The 17,361-nt window shown below is 38.4% G+C and overlaps 1 long non-coding RNA gene across 1 annotated transcript; it reads right to left on the bottom strand.

Annotated features, from left to right (window-relative positions):
* Window positions 1-339: 339 nt before the first annotated feature.
* Window positions 340-16,287, bottom strand: LOC309650629. The gene is made up of 3 exons (XR_014257655.1): window positions 13,608-16,287; window positions 3,273-12,274; window positions 340-2,961 (listed from the first exon to the last, which is right to left on the bottom strand). It is a non-coding gene; the product is annotated as an uncharacterized lncRNA (long non-coding RNA).
* Between the last annotated feature and the right edge of the window lie 1,074 nt (window positions 16,288-17,361).

Below are 17,361 nucleotides of genomic sequence, written 5' to 3'. Positions count from 1 at the left end.
CCTTTGATTTTTCCTGTATAGGACTCTCTGTGCTTCCTGGACTTGATTGATCATTTAGGGAACTTTTAGAGAACTTTTCAACATACTCTCTTCAAATATTTTCTCAGACCCTTTCTTTTTCCCTTCTTCTTCCGGAACCCCTATAATTCCAATGTTGGTGCAATTAATGTTGTCCCAGAAGTCTGCAAAACTGTCCTCAATTCTTTTCAATTTCTTTTTCTTTATTCAGCTCTGCAGTAGTTATTTCCACTATTTTATCTTCCAGGTCACTTACCCATTCTGCTGCCTCAGTTATTCTGCTATTGATTCCTTCTAGAGAATTTTAAATTTCGTTTATTGTGTTGTTCATCATTGTTTGTTTGTTCTTTAGTTCTTCTAGGTCCTTGTTAAATGTTTCTTGTATTTTCTCCATTCTATTTCCAAGATTTTTGATCATCTTTAGTATCATTACTCTGAATTCTTTTTCAGGTAGACTGCCTATTTCCTCTTCATTTGATTGTTCTGGTGGGTTTTTACCTTGCTCCTTCATCTGCTGTGTGTTTCTCTGTCTTCTCACTTTGCTTAACTTACTGTGTTTGGGGTCTCCTTTTCACAGGCTACAGGTCTGTAGTTCCTCTTATTTTTGGTGTGTGTCCCCAGTTGCTAAGGTTGGTTCAGTGGGTTGTGTAGGCTTCCTTGTGGAGGGGACTAGTGCTTGTGTTCTGATGGATGAGGCTGGATCTTGTCTTTGTGGTGGGCATGACTGCATCCCGTGATGTTTCTTGGGGTGTCTGCAACCTTATTATGATTTTAGGCAGCCTCTCTGCTAATGGGTGTGGTTCTGTTCCTGTCTTGCTAGTTGTTTGGCATAGGGTGTTCAGCACTGTAGCTTGCTGGTTGTTGAGTGCAGCTGGGTCTTAGAGTTGAGACAGAGATGTCTGGGAGAGCTTTCACCATTTGCTATTACATGGAGCTGGGAGGTCTCTGGTGGACCAATGTCCTGGACTCGGCTCTCCCATCTTAGAGGCACAGCTCTTTTCCTCCTTCACAGCTCCCTCCCCAAGGTGCAGATCCCGTCCTTATTCTTTTGTCTCCGTTTTTTCTTTTTTCTTTTGCCCTACCCAGGTACGTGGGGGAGTTTTTTGCCTTTTGGGAAGTCTGAGGTCTTCTGCCAGCATTCAGGTGTTCTGTAGGAGTTGTTCCACACGTAGATGTATTTCTGATGTATCTGTGGGGAGGAAGGTGATCTCCACGTCTTACTCCTCCGCCATCTTGAAGGTCTCCCCAGTCATGCAGTATTGAGTTACAAGTCTTTTTGAAACTTAATTCCTATGCCAGTATCCTATCAAAAATACAAAATTCTGAGATTTTACGTGCCAAAATACCCAGGATAATATTTACATTGTAGAGAAACACTTATTCTTAGTATCTCCAGGCGAAAAAAGCCATAAAGCCTATAGATGCTGTGGTGAGCAAGAGAGCATCTCTGACCTCAGGAAGCAGATGATTTTATAGGGAGAATAAAGGAAGTAGCATAGTATCAAGTAGGGTTTGATAAACGCCACAGAAATTGTTCTATATCACTCAATACACTTCCCAATGCTTACTTTGGTGTCTGAGTACATAATATGATACCAGTGACCAGGACTGATTTCTAACATAGTCATCTCTGTTTCTTACAGGTATTGTCATCCCTCCATTATCTCTTAACCCTTCTGGTTTTCATGGTGTCCTTTTGTCTAAAACATATACAAGAGGAAAAAGAAAACAAAAGACAGTTTTCCCATTAAAGTTTTGAGTAAAGGAAAGACAAGTGCTTTGAATTGGTAGCTCTTTAACAAAGACATGATCTAGTTGAAATTAGCAACTCATCTAGAAATGCTTTATTGCTATTGCTGCTATTTGTTCAAGTTCCATTGAGCCAGCTTATATAAATTATCCCTTAATATGTTCTGGACAGTTTGGTTTGGTGAGGATGCTCACTTTCCCCAAGGAGCTAATGAAAATTCAGTGTTTGCCTATTCCCTTTACCTCATGACAAAAATCAATGCCTGAAATACAATAGCCACATTTCAATGATCTGTGCTTTTGGTGCCTTCACAGAGCTGAAAATTATAGCTTGAAAAGCAATCTTTCCTTCTCTCTTCTGAAAACTTTAGATTCACACATCTGCTGCCTTCTTGACCCTGAGCTTTCTATCTTCTTACCAGACAAGAATGTTTTCTCCTTTTTTGTGTGTGTGGAAAGTGCTGACTTTTTCTGGAAGCTAGTCTCAGGGGGTTGCTACTTACCACCCACCTGTGATAGATTTGAAATTTCTGTAGTATGCCAGATCGAAGAACTGTGCAAACTGAAAATTACAGAGTAGCCTTCTGACTTTTTAGCAGTAAATTTTATTTGCTAAGGTGAAAACACCAGAGAAGTACTGTTCACTAGGCCAACAAAACCAAGGGATTTGTTTCTTTTATTGGAGTTTGTGGAGTTAGAATATTTGCTGAGGAAGAATGGAAAATAAGATTGGGGGAAAGAGGATAGAATTTGGGTCCTATCTCTTTAATTTCTTTAAAATTGGAGTTTTAAACTTGAGGTCCAGGTAGGCTTACTGAGGATCTGAGATCAAGGATAGGGTTTCAAGGGTGCTTAAATCTATGTACAGGGTTATGAACTTATATGAATTTAGGAAGAGGTTGATTCCATCAAATTTCAAATGGTTATTGCCTCAAGGCATTTGATTATCATATGATTTTGTTTAAAAATATAGCAGTAACTGTGTGATCTTGAGAAATCCACTTACCCGAGATTCAGTTTTAACAAACACACAATAGGAATAACAGAAATATCTCACAAAGCTCTGAAAAAATGCTTATAATGCATGAGATCACCACTGATATAAGTGATTATTGTCTATTTTCATTTTGTATAGGATAGTCCTAAAGACAACTAATAATTACTAGCCTGGTGAAGGGAAGTTTAAAAAGGAACCTGAGGGCTTCCCTGGTGGTGCAGTGGTTGAGAGTCTGCCTACCAATGCAAAGGACACGGGTTCGAGCCCTGGTCTGGGAAGATCCCACATGCCGCAGAGCGACTAGGCCAGTGAGCCACAACTACTGAGCCTGCGCGTCTGGAGCCTGTGCTCTGCAACAAGAGAGGCCGCGATAGTGAGAGGCCCACGCACCGCGATGAAGAGTGGCCCCCGCTCGCCGCAACTAGAGAAAGCCCTCACACAGAAACGAAGACCCAACACAGACATAAATAAATAAATAAACAAATACTTAAAAAAAAAAAAAAGGAACCTGATATTTGTTTTCCAATATATTAAGAGCTATATGGATGAAAGATGAGTCTTATTTTGAATATCCCCAAGAAGGAGAAATTGAACGAATGAATAAAATTGTATCAAGATGGCTTTATAAAGAACATCCTAGCATGCCAGTGTCCAAACATGGAATAGTCTGTTTCTGTTAAAAATGGATTTCCTGTCACTGGAGGTGCAAAACAACTTTGAGTAACTCAGAAAGGTTGAAAAACTTGCTCAAGTTCATGTACTTAATAAAGCCAGAGTTAGGATTAAAATTTTATTGTGATCTGAAAGCCCTGGCCAAATTTACCAGAGATGGTGATTCTCTCCTGACACACTCCCTGGCACTCCATTAAAGGAGCACATGTTTGCCTGCAGGTGGCACTGTTGAAAAATTTGTTAAATGACAACTGCTAAATTAAATAAGTATGTGTATTCTCTCAGCATCATTAAATTTATCTTAGATTCTAAAAACCCTAATGTACTTTACTTGAACCTGTTCAGGATAATGCAAAATATTCCTTAAAGGCAGGCACCAACAGTTGTTCTAATTCCCATCATGGTTGCTACTTATTTGGCCGATTCAACCCCCGTGTTTTAAACAAATAGAAGTACAAAAGACCCACCCCCAATGCTCTCATTAGCTGAAGAAATGTTACAGGTTCTCCTTGATGAAAGACATTGTTCCTTCCTCACATTCTTCTGTTACTCCCTGTGGTGTTTGAGAACAGACAGCAGGGTATCTAATCAACTGCTGCTTTGACTGAATTACCCTTATGTCCTGGTTCCCTGCTTATCAGCCAGCTGGAGGGAACTCCTTTGTTGTCATGCAGAGGTGGGTGGATTGCTTTCTTCAGTTCACGTTTGTGATGTTAAGCAATTATAGCATCTAATTCGACTGTATGTAACAAACCTCCTGTTTCACCTCAGCAAAGGCTCATTATGTCTTGTAAGTGTGCTACATGTTGAATTTGCACCTTTGGTAATTAGTATGACTGCTCTGCCAGCCCTCATTCCTGCTTTTGCCAACATTTTCAGTGTTAGCAAACAAGCATCAATCACCAACCTGATGAGTAAAATTAAGGCTTCTCTGTGCAACTCGGTGCACAGACTGGACTGAAATTCCAGGTTGAAGAATTCATCTTTGCCAATATTGCAACAATATATAATAAAAGTAACAATAGTCCATATAACAGTAATCATGGCTAACTTTTATTGAGGACTACTATGTGCCAGACACTGTTTTAAATGCCTTCCATGGATTATTTCACATAATCTTAACAAGAAGCCTAAGAGATAGGTGTTGTGTTTGCCACTTTACAAATAAAAAATTGAGGCACAGAGGAGATAAATAACGTGCCCCAAGCCATAGAGCTATAAAGTGTTGGAGCCAGAATAAGATAAGCATCATCTTCCAGTTCAACATGGGAAAGTTAATTCTGAAACCGAGTCCCCCTAAAATTGATTTCCTCTGCTGAGTTTATGATTAACCTCTCTATTCAAAACATTATTTCCTTTCTTGTCCAATACCTGTTCCCCTCAAGATTGAGGAGTATTAAAGAAAACGGGGGACTGAAACCAAGCAGGACCCTGTGGGGCCTTACCAGGCACAAAAGCTTTTCTGTGTCCCTCATTTCTTGTTTGTACGAAAAAGGTTTCTGTGTCCTAGACCTTCCCTGAGTTGCCAAGGGCAGATTCAATTACTAATTAGAGGAGTGAGGGAACACAGAAACAAAGGAAAGGCAGTCAAAAAACAATAGTGCTGTGATGGGGCAGGGTCCTAGTTCCTTTTCAAGGGATATACATAACAATCTGATACATATCTTTGAGTTCTTCTACAGGAACTGAGGCCCCCACCCAGGTGGAGGATGGTAAGTAACTTCAAGCTGAGGACAAGCATGTGGACCCCAAACTGATTGGAACCAGAGGCTGACGATTGAGATTCCTGGAACACCCCCTGTTAACCTCCCCACCAACCAATAAGAGGAAGGTTACACACCCTGCAGACCTCCCACAAATTTTGCCTATAAAAACTGTTCCCCCAAAACCATCAGAGAGTTCAGGGTCTTTGAGCATTAGCTGCCCAGACTCCTTGTCTGGTGCCTTAGAGTAAATGCTGCACTTTCTTTCACCACAAGCTGGTGTCAGTAGATTGACTTTACTGCACAGGTGTGAGCAGACCCAAGTTTGGCTTGGTAACAATTCTAACCCTTTGGAATAACAGTTCAGATTCTCTGATCCAAGGCTGGACAAGTTACTTCTGAATCAGACATTATTAACTCAGAAAAAGCCTGTGGTGATTACAATTATTAGATAAGCCTAAACAATTTGGAAAGCACTGGTATCAAAAGTCAAGAAGACATGGAACATTTCCCAAAGTCTTGAAGACATTCTGAAAGGGGTTCAGATGAATATGGAAGCATAGGAGAGTTAGATAAAAGGAATAGAGACTTCTTTTTTAACAGTTGCTGTCATTTGAATTGATCTCCATGCTGGGATGAATTCCCCTGAAGGGTGTGTGTGTGTGTGTGTGTGTGTGTGTATGTGTGTGTGTGTTATTGTTGCTATTGTTGTTACAGGGTGGGGATAGTGTAAAACTTAAGGGGAGTAAGTGAGTGTTTACCAGTCATTGCCAAACAAGCTTTGCCACTGAACAAGCCTCTGATATGCAGCTCTACTTTCAGTGACTGGGTTTCATTTTGTTCTTGGGACCACGTGCTGCTGATATCCTTTTTCTCGCCTCTTAGTGTTTGTCATGTCCTTTTTGTGCCAAATTTGCCATCCCAAACCATTTTCACTGGTTGTTGGAAAAATAACAATGATTAGAGAAATTTTGCTAAAGCTAATTTTATTAAATTTAAAAGATGGACATTCATTTTGAGATTATGCTCTCACTTTTTGTTTCCCTGATGCTAATTTATGACTTTCCTACCTACCCACTTGCTGAATGTTTTAAGTTTTAGATTCCCAATAGTCATCGTCCACATGCTTTTTTTAATTAAGAAATATATTTTCTTGTTACTGAAGCACTCTAATGTCAATGACAACTATAGTTACTGCTATTTTCTAAGCAATCATTAAAATAGGCTGCTGAAATCTAGTACCTGGCACGACAATATTTAGAGTGATAAAACACTATAGTTGGACCATTGGGAGTAAAAACCTCCAAGCCTAAACATGCTATCTCTGGATACTTGAGCAATGTACTTAATCTCTCTAAACCTCAACTTTAACATCTGTAAAATGGGAATGCTAGTACCTATATCATAAGGTTTTCATGGAGATTAAATCAGACAATCCATAATTCATTTAGCACAACCTAGGATCATAGTAAGCACTCTTAATTGAAAACACTGGTATTATTTTAAGGTAAGTCATGTTGAAGTCCTTGGACCCCAATGAGTTAAAATTTTGAATAGAATCATCACAGATTATGCATGCACATTTAAACATCATTATGGTATCTATTAATAAAGAAACAAAATTGTTCTTGAATTCAGCTTATTAGGGCCTCTGTGTCAGAATGCAAAATTATCAGCATGTTCTGGAATCCACACTCCATGTTGTGATACTTCCTAAGCTAACTTTAAAGCAAAACATTAAGACAAAAACATGTTCTCTGAATAAATAATTTTTAAAAACCATTCAACAAATTTGAACAAGTTTCTTTGTTGGAACTACTTAGGGTCTTTAAAATGCAAATGTGCATTGTGAATAGCCAAGAAGGGGATTTGTATTTGCAACATTACACATGTGTTTTTGACCAGACCATTGTGTTTTCAAAGCAGCCATGGAAGCTAGTTTGGGAGTGCAGATTGAGTCCCATAAGTCCTAGTTGGTGTGTCTATTTCCAGGTCGGACCCATCTTAGCCAGGGCTAGTCTATAAAACTTAAATCTTTTGTTCTGGGTTATTTCCCAAAACATGAATATTTAGACTACATTAAGATCTCAGAATTATTTATTTCAATTCAGAAACTGAATGTTAGAAAGGATAATTCTTTGATACTTTATGGGTCAGTAGGTAATATTACAGGTTAGTGAATGCACCTATGTGTTGATGGAAAAGAAATCCTAGAGTGATCCTTATTTGGAAGGCATAGTACTAGATCATAGGCCATCAGAGTTGAAGGATACCATTCCCTGTACTTTTTCTTCCTTCTAATTAAAATTTTATAAAAAATGTCTATCTGCCTTTAGGTTGCCTCATTTATCTCCAAAACCAATTCAATCCAGAAGGCCAGGTAGCAGTATCTCTTGACTCAATAACTTGTCTTCTTGTTTGACCACCATCTGCCTGGTTATCTTAGGAGGCTGGGCTTCCAATGCTCTGGGGAATGTCCTATCTTGAACTCAACTTTACAACATAGGTGGTGCTTTCCTGCTTTGCTCTGTGCCAAAGAGCCAGGGGTTAGGTAATAACAACCTTAACACAAATATACTTAAAGTCTCCAACTGAGAATCTATTATTTGCCAAAAAACATATGAAAATTTGCATATCATCACCAGTAATTAGAGAAATGAAAATCAAAACATCAGTTTGGCAAAAATTAAAAAGATTGATTGTAGCCAGTGCTGATCAATTTGTGGTGAAAGGGGCATCCTTATATATTGTAATAGGAATGTAAATTGCTGCAAAAGTGATCCAGGGTCTGTGTTTTATATGTGTATATCTTTTGACTAATGATTCAAGAAACTTCAGTACATAAGAAAATTTGTAGTAGGATATTTTTGGCCGTGTTGTTTTTATTGCTGTCCTCTGTGCCTGGAGAGTTCTTGCCCCAGATAGATGCATCTCTTGCTGGCTCTTTTCCTTCAGTTCTTGGCTTACACACCTTCCCCAATCATTTATGTAAAAAGGCAAGCCTCTCCCATACCCCTTTTCTCTGGAGTCCCCTACAACACTCAATACCATGTGACAGGCTGTTATTTTATTTCTTTATGTGTTTATTGTCTGTCTCCCACATTAGAATGCAAATTCCATGAAAGCAAGGATTTTGTCTGTTTTGTTCACCTGAATGTCTAAAGCAGATATCTATAGACAGTCATAATAAATATGATGAGTGAATGAATATATAAATTTAAAAGAATGATTTATATTTGTATGTAATGACCCAGAGGGAAGAATAGGATATCCTGTTGACAGAGAGCAAGTTTTATAGAAAAGTTGTATAGGATGACCCAATCTTCATAAAAACATGAAATACGTATGTGTGTGTATATACCTTTTCTGTCTATCATTTCTCTATATTTCTAAGAGCACAGAAATATCAATAGGTACAGAGGATATATACCAAATTGCAAATTAACATAGGATGTTGGAGGTAGACTGGAGGGTTAAATAAAAATTATTAATTTTTTAATATTTTCATATTGTTTTCCTTGTGACTACAAGCATTGTATTACTTTTCTAATAAAAAAAGAATACCCAATAAAATAAATGCAATCACAAACACATAAAATGACTCTGGGCTGTTTCTTTAACTGTAATATAGCAGATAATATTATTTTATTCTTGCACAGTTGGGCTGCTTTGCATCTCCATGATACCAATGTCTGCAGGCTTGTAACAAATAGGTAATTAGCTTCATTGTGGTTTACTAGAGTCTCAAGTTCCCATGAATGTGTAATTGTTGGCTAAGGCTTAGCCAAGAGGGCTACCTTGAACTTTAGCTCTTAATTGTCTGAGGCTTTGATAGAAGAAGACAATAGTCACGCAAAGGAATTTTTGTACCTCTCAAAAACAGTTTTGTACTTGAGGAAAGACAGAAATAGGGGTCAGTCTGGAGTGCAGACATATTGAGGATACATTGTCTGTAGACAATTAAAATCAATAATAAACAACTGAGTTCATCTACTTTTTATTATCACCACGTGCTAGCAATTCTAAATAATACCTGTGTTAAAATTCTCCTCTGAAAATTTTCAGCCCAATTTTTAAATAATTGCTGCAGTTACTGATAAGCCAAGATGGACTCTACCATCCTTGATATATCACTACTCATATAATTTCCGGTTTTAATAATGAAAGGTAATATCTTAGTTTTATTAAGCATCTATCATATATTTAATGCACTGCTAGGGAATAGAAATAGAAAGATGAATAATATATAGCTCCCACACTCATGAAGCTCACAACCTAGAGAGAAAACAGGTGTAGATGTAACTAGATAAAATATGGAACATGTATTTTAATGAAGTAATCTCTAAAGTGCTAGGAGGATACAGAAGAAAACAGAAGAGGAAGTGATCCGTTCTGCCTGGGGAATTCGCTCAGTAACTTGTTCACACATGTTTACTGAATGAATTGTCTACACTGGGCCAGGCACAGTGGACAGGACACAAGATTCCTGTGTCACTGGAGCTTATTTTCAGGTAGGACAGTACAGGTCCCAGTGCGAGTAAGCAAGGTAAATTTAGGCAGAGAAAGGTGATTGAGGGTGCCTCCTGAGGAGGTACCTTTTGGGCTGAGACTGAATGATGGCATGGAGACAGCAGTACAAAGATCAGGAGGAGTAAGTGCTATGAAAGTCAGAGGTGGCACAGGCCAGACCACATAGAATGGAGGTTCACAAACCTGGCTGCACTGAGAATCACCTGGCGAGTGGTACGTCCTCCATAGTAATCTGGTGTGGGGTCCAGGTTTTGTTATTTTGTAAAATCTCTACAAGAGATTCTCATGTGCAGCCAGGGCTGAGACTCTACAGAGTGTGATAGGAGAAGTATGATGAAGACCATGGGAGGGTTTTAAGAAAAGAGATTGGCATGATCTAATTTATATTTTAAAAAATACTGTGTGCAAATGATATGGCCGATAAAGGCTTAATATTCAACAACTATAAACAGCTCATACAACTCAACATCAAGAAAACAAACAACCCAATTAAAAAATGAGCAGAAGAACCGAATAAACATTTTTCCAAAGGTGAAATGTAGATGGACAACAGGCATATGAAAAGATGCTCAACATCGCTAATCATCAGGGAAACATAAGTCAAAACAAAAATGAGATAACACCTCACATCTGTCAGAATGGCTATCATCAAAAAGAAAACAAATAACAAATGTTGGCAAGGACGTGGAGAAAAGAGAACCCTTGTACACTGTTGGTGGGAATGTAGATTGGTGCAGCCACTGTGGAAAGTAGTATGGAGGTTTCTCAAAAAACTAAAAATAGAACTACCATATGACCCAGCAATTCCACTCCTGGATATATATCTGAAAAAAACGCACTAATTCAAAAAGATACATGCACCCTAATGTTCATAGCAACATTATTTACAGTTGCCAGTATATGGGGGCAACCAAGGGGTCCATCAACAGATGAATGGATAAAAAAGATGTGGTATATGTACATAGAGGAATACTACTCAGTCATAAAAAGGAATAAAATTTTGCCATTAGTGGCAACATGGATGGATTTGGAGGGTATTATGCTTAGAGAAATAAATCAAACAGAGAGAGAAAAATACTGTATGATATCACTTATATGTGGAATCTAAAAAATACAACAAACTAATGAACAAAACAAAAAAGAAGCAGACTCACAGATATAGAGAACAAACTAGTGGTTACCAGTGGGGAGAGGGAAGAGGGGAGGGGCAATATAGGGGGAAAAAGGTGTTATTGTGGGATTATATGAAATTATGAGTGTGAAATTTTTGAAAATTGTAAAGCACTATAGAATTCAGAGTCCTTCATTCAATAAAAAAAATTTAAAATATCATTTTGATTGCTACATGCAAGAGTGATCACATGGAAGGCAAGCATTAAAGCAGGGAAACAAATTAGAAGGTTCTTACAGCCGTCCAGTGGAGAAATATTGATGGCTTGGACCAAGGTGGAGACGATGGAGGCTGTGAGAGAAATGTAATCAGAAAAGCCTTCATGGTTTTCTGAGGGGTCTTGAAGAAAGAGGAGTAAGATTTTTACTTTTGATGGAAGAGTAGGAACAAGGGCCCAGAAAAGGAATGAAAAGTGATGTGCATGTGTCATTGGAAGGAGTCATGGACTCTGGGTGACACAGGTGTAGACAGATGTGGGAAATAACATATAGGAGCTGCTAAGTATATAAACCTCTTAAAAGTTACTCAATTACAGAAAAGTTAAGGTTTTGCCTTAGGTAAATTGTTAAGTGCAACAATAATCTTTTATTCTTCCTGGTCTTCCCCTTGGGGGGATCTCTAACCCCTTTCAGAATCCCTCTCTCATTGTCCATGTTAAAAGGCTTCCCACCCTGGAGTGCTATTTTCTTTGGTAGGCTTGCAGTTTTTTGAAAATTTTTCCTGTAGAGGTTGCAGTGATTTTAATGACTGCTCTGTTTTCTGCCTGCAGTATCCATTGCTGTAGAGTAGCAGTGATGAAACACACAGTGAGTTCTGGAGCCTTCTGAAGTGGGCTTTCACCTAAGTCTCAGTGTGCTAATATACCACTGATGCCATTTGCTGTAAGACATTCCCAGGCTCCTGGTGCCGAGGTTCTCAATTCCCAGGTCAAGAGCCCGATTAAATGTCTTTCTTGCACTCTCCTGCACTGCGACGACTTTATTATCATGGAGACTGTGCTATGTTGGCACCAAATCTTGATCCCACATGCTATGAAATCTCTCTGCCTCTCTTCAGTGGGGCAATGGTGGGACTTCACAAGGTAGAGCCATGAAAACAGCTAGTGTGCTGTAATACAGGCAGAAACTGTCTAATTTTAAGATTTCTGAGCTTAAGACATATACTTCCCAAAATGAGTGAGAGCTGACATGTCTGTTTTTTCCTAGCTTAGCAACCCATTGTTGTCAGGCTAACCTCTTTTTTCCTCAGAGAATGTGCTATCTGTGCCTATCTCTATGGGGAAACTAATGATTAACCGAGAATATAGGCTGTGGAGTCAGACATACTTGTCTTCCAGTCATGGTTTTACCACTTACTTAACCAGTCTGATTTGATGTCCTCATCTGGAAACTTGCCACTCAATAGGATATCCTTGACCAACAGCATCAGGGTCACCTGGAGACAGCAAGAAACGTAGAATCTCAAGTCCCAGCCCAGACCTGCAGAATCAGAATCTTCATTTTTAACAAGATCCTCAAGTGATTGCATGCACATTAGCGTTTGAGAAGCAATGATGCAGAAAAATCCTTGCTGTGTATTAAACATTACCTGTGGGTAAAAATATCTATTCCTGAAAAATGTCAACAGAGGAAAACTTGGTAGTTGCAATTTTCAGTATAGAGGGAGCTTTTAAGGAGCTTATTTGTGAAAGATAGACACAATGGAGGGAAAAGGATAAATCACTTTATATTTGGGAAGGCAGACAGGCCTTTAGTTACCCCCTCAAATTATGATATCCCAGTGGCCACTCAATTTGTCTATGACCTGAATTAGCATTCAAAAACATAGCGAATGCAAAACTCTATTGTGAAGCCTCAAATCACATTTCTGAGGCTTTTCACTTTATTTAGAATTGCCACCACCCAGCTCATCTTGGAATACTCACTATTCTTGATAGAACTCATAGGAAAAAGAGCTTTATAACCAGTGCTGAATATATACACAAATATAACAAGCTTAGACATTTCATAAACTGCCGATTTTTATTGGCTTTATAACTGTATCTATTTTTACCTAGTTGGGAGAAGGAACAAGTAAGAAACAATACTGTTTCTAGAAGTTTCTAGAGTCATTCTTAATGATAACCACACTTGCCCTAGCACCATCTTTTGTCTCCTACTTACAGGTATTTTATTAATCTTTTAACTATGGCTGTTTCATTCCCAGCACAGCTTGGACCACTAAAGAAAATGCTTTCCTATTTCTTCAACCCACCACTATTAATATTTTTCTCTTTTTAATTTTTAACATAAACACCACATGTTTCATTCTTCTCTTGCTCCTCGCTGCCCTCACCACCTAGAAAGTAGCCTGTGAATGTTTTGGCACATATTTTGGATATAACTCTCCATAGTGGTAATTCATGGATGACCCTCAGTTACTTTGTGTTATGTTGTATTTCCCATTGGCAGGTGGTAGACAGTAAAAGTTCTTGCTCTTCCGTGTTAGGAAAAATTGATTACGATAAAAATGACTATAATCCTCTTTATTAGCCAGAGCTATCAATCGGTATAAAGCAGCCAGTGTAAAGCATCAAGATAGTAAACTGTTTTGTTGAAAGTTTTACTTTCGTTTTAGGTTCTAAGGATTTGTTAACAAAAAGACACCAGTTGTCACACAAATAAACAGTTTTAGCTCAATTTTAGTAGGAAATCATCAAAAAGAAAGACATATAAAAGAGAGAGAGGGAAGTAAAACATTTACATCATCAAATTGGGCCGACACCTACATCCAGACTCGAACAGTGCTGGGAAGTCCTGGAAACAGCAATCTGGAGTCCCAGTTGGGAAAGGTCCCAGGCAGTGTGTCCACTCCATCGGTGAGACTTCAGATTGTACTCTAGGAGAGTCCGCTTCTAATCCCAGGCTGCAAACTGATATCATCAGTTTGCGTGCAAATATGCAGCTCTGGTTTTCTTCAACAATGCTGTTTGTTTTACCTTGTGAGTCACAAGATTTTCCAGACCCTGGGTAACTGGCCAGGTTCTCAGGGCTCAAGAAATTCCAAGACCCACTCCCTTTCTTTATCTTAAGGGCCTCCAGACTTCCTGATGGCAGCTTATGAGCAAGCATGTAGTCCAGACAAGGTCACGAATTGGTCAGAGGCCTAGTATTGCATCTGAAGCCTGAAAAAGACTATTTCCATTTCAGTTTTCCTAAATAGACTCAGTGATTCAGATCCATCATCCAATTAACATTCAACTATTTTATGATACTATGTAAAGAGCTTGCATGAGAAGGGGGAAAAAGTAGAAGTCAAAAATATACAGCTCAGGATAGTCTTGGCTATTCTGTGGTAACAAGCAACTCCCAAATCACAGTGACTTAACCTCCCAAAATAGCATAAGAATTTAAATTATATGTCAAGTGTGAGTTGATATTGGTGCCCTTCTCATTATCGATACTCAGGGATGAGATTAAGAAGGGTCCATTTGACACATGCTTCCTCCATAACCATGGACGATGGCAAGGAATGGTGGCTCTCAAAGTTTTTTCCCAGAAGTAATATGTCATTTTCACCCATGTGACATTGGCCAAAGTATGTCACACAGTCTATCTTCAAATGGGGTGGGGAAGTGCAAGCCTACTGTGTCCAGAAATACTTGAGGACCAGCACTGATGACTATCTGAGACTGTTACATGCACAGATATTGTGGGTTTGAGCTTTCCTACTTTATCACACACTAGTTTTATAACCTTGGTAAAACTTGACTTTCTCAACAGTAAAATAGATATAATATCACCTACCCTACTTACCTCATTGGGTTATTTTGAGGGCCAAATTCCCTAATGTGTGTAAAAGCACTCTGAATGTGTGAAGGATTCTCACCAGCAAAATTTTTAGTTCCTGATACATGACTTTATTTCCATCTGTGCTCTATTATGTTGGTTAAGCAATGGATGATTTGTTCTTAATATATCTGAATGTTCTTATATAATCCTAATATGAGATAATTAAAATATCAATAAGATTATTTATATATTATAAAAAGGCAGACATAAAATCTGAAAATGCAATTAGTTTTGTTCTCTATATCAGTGTAAGAATGTGGAATATTATTCTGTTTCTCAGAAAGCCAATTTCACCACTGCTACCTTTCCTGTGAGTCTACATACCCCAAAAGATTTGTCCTGTAAATCAATAGTTTAGTATGGAGGGAGGCCTCCAGGAGCACAAAGTCCCCAGGATAATGATTGCATAACCATGAAACTGCTTTCTAAAAAAGAAGGGATTTGAAAGGCTATGTGGAGAAGGGAAAAGGAAAAGAAGAGAAATTGAATAAATGGCTGGCTGCCAGAGAGAAACTTTGGGGATGAGCAAGTGTATTTAGTCAGAAATTTTAAGTTTTTTTGTGGAGCTTATGATTTGAATCTTCTTTCATGTCTCTATACACATTTTACAGAATAGCTATAACACCCACTAAAGTTTTGTGGAAGTGAACCTTTGTTTTGTTAACTTTTTATTTTTCTTTTGAGAGGATGGTTTATTAAATGCTGGGTATGGGCTCAAGGTGGACACTGGTTGAGAACCCAGTCTTATTTTTGAGAAATCCACTAAAATGAGTGATACCAAGAATGATGAGAATGGGAAAAGCAGTCTTTCAGGCAAGACTCAAAACCAGCTAGCCAATTATTTGTGTCTTCCAAAGTAGAATTTAGAAGTTTATACATTCTATAGTCCCTCTACTTATTTATCATTTGATTATATAAATAACATTTTTGATGACTCACCCCCATTAGGAAGTATACTTAGCCATTCAGTTTCCCAGGGCCAGAGCAGTGATCATTGTAAACAGGCCAGAGGACTGGTAACAAGTTCAAGATGGAAAGTGAATACACAACAGATCCTCTAAACTAGAGGCATTGGAGGAGAAAACAAGGAACAAGCATAGAAATGAAGCAGATTGGAACAGGTTAAATGGGAGGTAATCTAAGTTTATGCTGAAAACTGGACTCAGTGCATCTATACTGGCCAGCTTAGCCCTCTCCAAGTTGCTAGAACAGAACAGACACTAGATATATATTGGTCCTTTGGATTTCGCTCACCATTAACTTTTCAACAGGTTTTTAATTCACAAAGCATCTGGGTTTGTGCAATTGCTTACCTAATAGTGTGCATTACATGGTTGGTTGGTAACCAGGACAGAGATAAACTAGGGAATATAGAGTGTTCTTCAAAATATCTCAAGTGGTGGTGTAGAAAAATATGGTTTAGTGAAATGTTCAGTAAAATAGCAATTTCATGGCTTAAAGTCCCAGTCCTGTTACTTCTAAACTGTGTGACCCAAGCCAAGTCACTTCACCTCTGTGAGCAGCAGTTTTCCCATATGTAAACTGGATAGTAATAATAAACTCACTGCCTACATCACGTGGCTATTGGACAATGTACCAGTTAATCATTTAAGTTCTTTTTTTAAAACATCTTTATTGGAGTATAATTTCTTTACAATGGTGTGTTAGTTTCTGCTTTATAACAAAGTGAGTCAGCTATACATATACATATATCCTCATATCTTCTCCCTCTTGCATCTCCCTCCCACCCTCCCTATCCCACCCCTCTGTGTGGTCAAAAAGCACCGAGTTAATCTCCCTGTGCTATGCGGCTGCTTCCCACTAGCTATCTATTTTACACTTGGTAGTATATAAAAGTCCATGCCACTCTCTCACTTTGTTCCAGCTTACCCTTCCCCCTCCCCATGTCCTCAAGTCCATTCTCTGTGTCTTTATTCCTGTCCTGCCCCTAGGTTCTTCAGAACCTTTTTTTTTTTTTTTTTTGATTCCATATATATGTGTTAGCATACGGTATTTGTTTTTCTCTTTCTGACTCACTTCACTCTGTATGACAGACTCTAGGTCCATCCACCTCACTATGCAAATACCATACTCTCCTATATTCATGTTTCTTCATGGGTGTTTCCTTTGCACAGGCTTCACCGCCAAACTGCTGCATATGCTAACCCCTAAAGGCTCTTCATGCCTAAACTCCAGTGGCCTTCTCTGGCCAATGCCTTCATCCTCAGTTTGGTAAGATGCTCTTCCTCTATCCATTATAGTGTAAATTATACTGTATCATCATTTCCTAATGTCATTTTCATGATGGCAAGTCAGTCTCAATTTATTAAAGAATGAGCTCTATTCTCTATTGTCTTTTTCAAAAGAACACTTGATGACTATCATTGCTTAAAAAGTCAACATGAAGACAAAGATAGACAAAGACAAAAATGGCTAATTATTACCATTTTGTCACTAGTTTATGCCTTCTTAACATCAACCAAATGCTTACTAACTCAGTCAAGGTCAAGCTAGAACCCGCTCCCTTAGATCAAACATAAATGTAAGAAAAAGCAAGGACACATAAACTGTGGATCTGTACTTGATTATAAATTTGTCACCTAGACAATCGAAACTATGCTTATACTTAATACTTTAAAATATAATCATCAAAGTAAATACACACTCAACTCTCATAGAGATTTTCCTAAT

This window comes from Balaenoptera physalus (genome assembly GCF_965194825.1).
Source record: "Balaenoptera physalus genome assembly, chromosome: 20".
NCBI classification, from domain to species: Eukaryota; Metazoa; Chordata; class Mammalia; order Artiodactyla; family Balaenopteridae; genus Balaenoptera; species Balaenoptera physalus.
The sequence above is the reverse complement of the archived record's forward strand: the minus strand, read 5'-3'. Positions and strand labels throughout refer to the sequence as shown.